Source organism: Ziziphus jujuba, chromosome 4 (genome assembly GCF_031755915.1).
Source record: "Ziziphus jujuba cultivar Dongzao chromosome 4, ASM3175591v1".
In the NCBI taxonomy this organism is placed as follows: domain Eukaryota; kingdom Viridiplantae; phylum Streptophyta; class Magnoliopsida; order Rosales; family Rhamnaceae; genus Ziziphus; species Ziziphus jujuba.
The window spans coordinates 30,133,331-30,140,735 of record NC_083382.1 but is presented as its reverse complement, the minus strand read 5'-3'; the positions used below and the strand labels follow the sequence as shown (position 1 = coordinate 30,140,735).

The window sequence follows — 7,405 nt, the reverse complement described above, 5'->3', positions numbered from 1 at the left end:
AAAGGCTTTGTAATTGCTTTGAATTGTCTCTATCAGTTATAAACTCTACCATTACTATGGCATCCTACAATTCAATTTTCAATGTTGTAGTAGCCTTGTTGGCTACACTTTTTTCTGCAGCTATTCGGCTTACTCCAATGCGTCATGTAACATCCCACATCGATTGGAGAGGGGCACGAAGCGGTCTTTATAAGGCTGTGGATACCTCTCCCTTCAAGACGCGTTTTAACAAAAACCTTGAGGCCAGGGGGGAGAGAGGGAGTGAACCCTGGGCCAAAGAGGACAATATCTTGATGCGGGTGGACTGGGCTGTTACAGTGGTATCAGAGTCAAACCGGGACCGGTGTGCCAACGAGGATGCTGGGCCCCAAGGGGGGAGGATTGTAACATCCCACATCGGTTGGAGAGGGGCACGAAACGGTCTTTATAAAGCTGTGGATACCTCTCCCTTCAAGACGCGTTTTGACAAAAACCTTGAGGCCAGGGGGGAGAGAGGGAGTGAATCCTGGGCCAAAGAGGACAATATCTTGATGCGCGTGGACTGGGCTGTTACACGTCAAGTGTAGCTGTGGAGCAAGAAGCAAAGGCTCTGCTGCAAGCTGGGTGGTGGACTCATGACTCTCTCAACACCAGCACTCCGTCTCCCTGCAACTTGTCTGGTATCACTTGCAATCGCTTTGGAAGCATTACTCATATTTCTCTACTTCACAATTTCAAGGTGCAAAAAAAGCTTGGCAGATTTCTTAACAGCTCTTCGTTCCCAAATTTAGTCCATCTTGATCTTGCTGAAGCTGGACTCGTTGAAAGCATCCCGCCAGAAATAGGTACGCTTTCAAAGCTCATCCACCTGAACCTTTCCAACAATAATCTTATGGGTGATTTACCTCTTTCACTTGGAAACCTCTCCCAGTTGTTGAGGCTTGACATTTCTTATAATATTATCAATGGTTCTATTCCTCCAACTCTAGGTCAATTAACTAATTTGTCCACACTATATCTTGATTCAAACCTGTTTAATGGACCCATCCCTTCAAAAATAGGAAAGCTATTCAACTTGCAAACTCTGAGGTTAACTTCTAATATGTTCACGGGACCATTACCTTCAACATTGTTTCATTTAACCAATTTGAATGTTCTATCTCTTTCTTCCAATAAAATTAATGGATCCATCCCCCAAGAAGTTGGAAATCTTAAAAATCTTTCCTATTTGCATCTTTGGAATAATAGCTTAACAGGTCCAATTCCTTTGGCTATTTGTAATTTAACCAAACTGGAAAGCCTAAATGTTGCTCGAAACCAACTGAGTGGTTCCTTGCCTATGGAGATAGGGAATTTGAAGAATTTAACATATCTAGATCTTAGTTTCAACAACCTCACCGTTCCAATTGCGCCGTCTTTTGGTGGTTGTCTAGAGAACATGAAATATCTTGGTTTGTCGCATAACCAGTTAAATGGAACCATTCCAAACAATATATGTACCCTTTCTGCAGAAAGTATTTTGGACCTTAGTTACAATACCATTGGTGGTAAAATACCTTCTAACCTCCAAAATTTGAAAAACTTCACCTTCTTGTGCCTAGCCTACAACAATCTCAGTGGAAGTATTCCCTTGTCTTTTCGATCCTTCTATCAAATCGATTTGTCTTACAATAGTTTAAAAGGTCCAATCCCAGATGATCTAGCCAATCATTTTCCGGTGGGTGCATTTATTGGCAATCAAGATTTATGCGGTAGTGTCCCGGGTATCCGTCCTTGCTTTCAATATAGCCCACCATCTAATCAAGGTGTTGGAGCAAAAAACCACAAAAACAAAAAATTCTCTTACATAATCAAAGCCATCATTCCCATCTCGATTTTCCTTGCCTTGTTATCCATAACGCTTGGAGCCGTGTTCTATGCCCGTCGAACTAAAAACAATAAAGGTCAACCAGTTTATGAGTCAAAAGTACAGAATGGAGATATCTTTTTCATTTGGAATTATGATGGAAAAATTGCATACCATGACATCATAGAATCAACGGAGGACTTTGACATTAGATATTGCATCGGGACCGGCGGTTATGGAAGTGTCTACAGAGCATAACTATCTGGTGGAAAAGTAGTCGCCTTGAAGAAGCTACATGGTTCAGAGGTTGAACGGCCAAATTTGAGGAAGAGTTTTTTGAACGAGGTCAAAACATTGACGAAAATACGCCATCGGAACATTGTGAGACTCCATGGTTTTTGTTTGCACAAAAGATGCATGTTTTTGATTTATGAATACATGGAAAGAGGAAGTTTGTTTTGTGTCCTGAACAACGATGCAGAGGCTGTGGAATTGGACTGGAGCAAAAGGGTGAATATTATAAAAGGCATAGTGCATGCCTTGTGTTACATGCATCATGATTGCACTCCACCAATTATTCATCGTGATGTAACCGGCAACAACATTTTACTCAACTCAGAATTGGAAGCTGTCGTTTCTGATTTTGGCACAGCCAAACTCCTAGATCCGGATTCATCAAATCAAACCATAATTGCCGGCACATATGGATATATTGCTCCAGGCAAGTTTATGATTCTAATTAGTAGTTCTTTTTATATTTGCTTGTACTTAATATTTTGTTATTTTTCATGTTTAAAGGAAGTAAACCCAATTATATTTTGTCTAATTTTTTTATCAAATTCTTTAAATATTATCTTTTCATTTTAGATTTGTCAAGTCTAATTGGTATATTAAAATCTTGTTAAGAAATGAGTAGAGCTGCAATATGATCATTTAAATTTTATATAATTTTTTTTTTTATTTCAATTGTAGAGCTTGCCTATACAATGTCTGTGACTGAAAAATGCGATCTTTATAGCTTTGGAGTAGTGGCACTTGAAACGCTAATGGGAAAGCATCCAAAAGAACTGCTGTCATCATTAACATCATCTTCCACACAAAGTCTACTGCTTATTGAAATACTAGACCAATGCCTACCGCCCCCAAGAAGTCGGTCGGCTATCGAGGGTGTTGTGCTTGCTTCAACAATTGCATTTGCATGTTTACAGGCTAACCCAAAGCGTCGAACAACAATGGAGAGTGTGTCCAAAGAGTTTCTTGCTTGCAGGACACCATTTGCCAAGTGCTTTCATGATATCTCAGTTGGGCAGCTCATGAACCCAGACCAACTCAATGGGTTGTTTACAATTAATTCAGTTGAATGATGATTTTGTCTCATGACTAGGATCCATCCCAATGAGATGTTCATTTGGTTAAGTTTCTCATTTACATTTGAAATTTAAAAGACAAAAATAAAAATAATAATGCATGATGTTATAAATGTACTAATTAAGTTGACTAAAGTTAAACATGGATGGGTTTAGGCATAACAAAATCCACAAATTTCATGTTCACATGAATATCAAAATCATGAAAAGTTAGTTATGTTCATGTTCGAACAGTTGGTTTTGTCAAGCCCATGCCCTCCTTTAAGTCAAATCATTTTCATGTATTTAAAGGATCAAGCAGAACAAAATAGATTGGTATTTTTATTCTTTATAATATGTTGGATTGCATGGAATTCAAGAGACACGAAGCTATAATTATATGTATATATACATATATACATATAAAAATGAAGTTATATGGTAATTGAGAAGAGATTCAGGGACAAAATGTCATACATGGAAGAGATCGATCAAATGGCTGAGACTAACAGGCAGAGATAAGGAAGAAAGTGAGTATTATCTTTAACACAAAATGAGTGTGTTAGCTCAACCAGGGCTGGGGCAGATTCTAGGCAAGCTACTTTAGTGGAGATGCAGATTCCATTTTTTGGGAAAATATTTTCTTGTTTTATAGCCTTTTGAGGGATGTTCTTGATGGCTGATGGAAATTTCCACCTGCTACTCCTGATCAAGCACGAAGAGATCCAACCTAAAAAGTTTCCAACTAACCCAGCCTAGATAGAAGAGGCTTCCACTCCCGCCTATTCAACTATGGAGCACTAAAGCTTACAGCAGTCACCTGCCCTCCTACGTCAAATGAGTGTGTTATATGTATAGTATTAGAAACACACTAATCTAATTTTTAATGATGGTTGTGAAAGAAAAATAAAATTTCCAAACAAAAAATGAAAATTTCTCGCTCTCTTTATTTTTATGGTGTAAAGAAATGAAATTTTCTCAATAGAGAAAAATTGAACATATTTGAGCTAAAATATAAAGTTAAAAATAATCTAATATGTGGCGTGTGATGTGTAGCTCAGCATGGCTTTCATTGAGTGCCATTAAGACCTCCTATGTCCCATCAATTTGCTTTTCTTTTTTTTTTTTCTTTTTTTTGGTGACAAATAGAGAAGTTTTACAATGAAAATTGCAAAACCGCTTAACAGATAATAGGCAATACAACTTTGAATAGAAATAACCAAATGCAAATAAGATCCCTGTTACACACTTCAATTCTCTTTTGGTAAACAGGTTACACACTTCCTAGAAAACATATTATACTATTTCTGTAAATATACAAATCGTTCAGGTAATAAAGTAAGTAACAAAATGAAAAGTAACCATTGTTTCTTTTAAAATTGATATTTGAAACTTTACTAACTATTAAAATGTTAGAACTCGTCCAAAATTCCTCACCGGAACCCTAAACAAACCTTGATCCCAAGAAAAACCTTATCAGACCCTCCAATAGAAAATCCTGCAGAACCTTCCCTAAGGGTTGGACTTATCACAGACTTCTTGCACTGAAAATACACTTCTATATACACCACCTTATTCCCCCCATCTTACTACAATTAATTTCCACAAATTTGCAGGAATCCAAATAAATAACAATGAATCAGTGCATAATTAATTAAATAATACATCCAACATAATATACAGAGCATTAATAAAATTCTAAGTGTGATAGTTATTACAAACAGAATAGAAAGAAATATTACATAATAAGGAATGAAGAAAAGGAGACTTCTTGGTCCTTCAGAAACGGTCAAACTGTCAAGCTCACCCTGATCGAACAATGTCTACCACCTGACCCTAAGGAAACGAAATTTAAAAATATGAGATGTTAATCATCTCAGTGAACAACCCAATCTACTAACTACTTATAATTAAGTAATTTAGTAATAAGTAAATAAACAAATAATAGTTAAATAAATAAATACATAAATGGTTTAGTAATAATAATTGAAAATAATTTTTCTCTCAAAACCCTCACAGTCACTCAGTTAGAAATATTCCCTTTTTAAAACATTTTCACAAATCCCGATATTTTATGCTCCAAGATTCAGAAAATAATTAGTCAAATAATTTACAAATAAAACACAACAAATTAAGAATCCAAAGTTAAAATGGAAATAATAATAGAAATGAAAATAAACTTTTATAACAATTACTAAAAGATTAATAACATATCATAAACAAATAATACAAAAATATCAATGAAACTCATATTAAGACAATTCAGGAAATAATTAAATAATTGGAATAAATCAATTAATTGAATAATTAAGTAAAAGAATAATTAAATCAAATTAAAACATCCATTTTAAATAAATGGTAAGAATATTAAGAAAATATAATATATTAGAATTGATTCCAAAATACCAAAACAATTTAAATAATAAATTCATAAAAACATTTTCATAAAAATGTGTAAACTTTTAATTTTAAATAAATAAATAATAAAACACTGTTAAATACATTTTATTAAAAATAAGATTTTAAAATATTTCATATTTGAAAACCATGTCGTGAAAACCATTTGATGCACCCACTATATACCAGTGGCGCCAATAGTACCCAACGTCCCGAGCACCGCCAGACAGGAGGTTAAAGAGAGAAACCGACATACGATCGCATGGCGTCCCATCGCGCCGCTGCAACCAGGCGTCCTGGCCATGGTGGGGGGTGGCTACGACCGATATGAACTTGCCGACTCTCAATCCGATGGCAACCACAGGACAACCCATCAATCACCTGCGTGCTACTCACACCCATCTGCGCACTAATCATATCCACATATACAGAACACAAGTACGTGTGTGGTGCATCTAAAAACTCGTAAATTATAAAATCAATATTTGTATGAAATACCACCGGGTTTATTTTATCCATTTAAACCCATAAATTTTTCACATTCCTTTTTAAAACCATCATCATAAATCCGTCGCATAAATTCCATAAATTTCAAATCCATCAACTCTCAATTCCACCAATTTAAATATACAAATTTTCCAATGGTATAAATATTTTTAAAACATAATAATTTAAATCAATATTTCTTCCTCAAATCTTCAAAAACCAGTTTGAATTAAATATGTCATTTAAACCTCATAAAATCCACAATAATCAAAATTCTCATAAATATACATTTTCAAACACATAATAAATCCATCAATGAAATTAACAATAATCTAAAATAAATATTTCTTCAATTCCTCAAAATTCAAAATATAATTAAATTCCACAATTCATAAATAGATAAATACATTTTTATTAAACATAAATAAATTCACAATTTCTTTAGAATTGAATTTCATAAAAATAAAATCTCCATAATTTATCAAAATCAAAATATGCTTTAATGCATACATTTCAATTTATTCAAATTGTGCCATCAAAATTTCAAATATAATTTTGCTAAATATTTAAAACATAAAATATTAAATCCAAACATTTAATTATCACAAAATAAATATAATTTAACACCCGAAAATTAAGTTTGAAGGTGGGTCACTCACCTTGAGCATGCGTATCAATCAAGATCCTCCACAGGATCAGTCTCACGATCCACACGTGCTTCTAAAATATCAACATTACCAACAACAATTAAATTAATATTTAATTCGGATAATTAATACAAAGTATCCGGAGGAGCTAACACAAACGGTAACTAAAATTCACGAATCATATATAGAAATGAAGCTTAGGAAATGAGGATCACAGATTGGATCTTATCTCCCGAAGATCGGACCCAAGATGGCTGGAATCTCGCCGGAAAGATCTTGTGTTTTGGATCATTGGATCTCACAAACCACTGTGAATTGAGGCAACCAACCTTAGATTTGGGTTCAAGGGGTCGGAATTAATGAAAAAGGGTGAGCGGTGTGACTGGGAACTTGCCGAAATTGGATTTTCTGACAAGCCGCCTTGGTCATCGAAAACCATAACCTCCGGCGGGGGCGTCCGGTGGCCACTAGTCATGATTTTTGGAGGAAAGGTAGATTGAAGGACCGGTGAATAGATGGGACCAGCGGTGAGGCAAATGGTTGCCGGGATAGGGATAAATCTAGATTTGAAGCAATCGGCACCGCCGCCGGAAAAAGCCTAGATCCGGGTGTGTCAATGGTCGGTTGGCCGTGGAATTTGGTGGGCTAGCCTGAATGAGGAGATGGAGGTGGTAGGGTGGTGCATGTATGGAAATGGTGACTGG

General features: G+C 35.5%; 1 pseudogene; it reads left to right on the top strand.

Annotated features, from left to right (window-relative positions):
- The first annotated feature begins 871 nt into the window (after positions 1-871).
- LOC132803589 (probable leucine-rich repeat receptor-like protein kinase At1g35710) lies at positions 872-3,189 on the top strand (annotated as a pseudogene).
- The last annotated feature ends 4,216 nt before the right edge of the window (positions 3,190-7,405 follow it).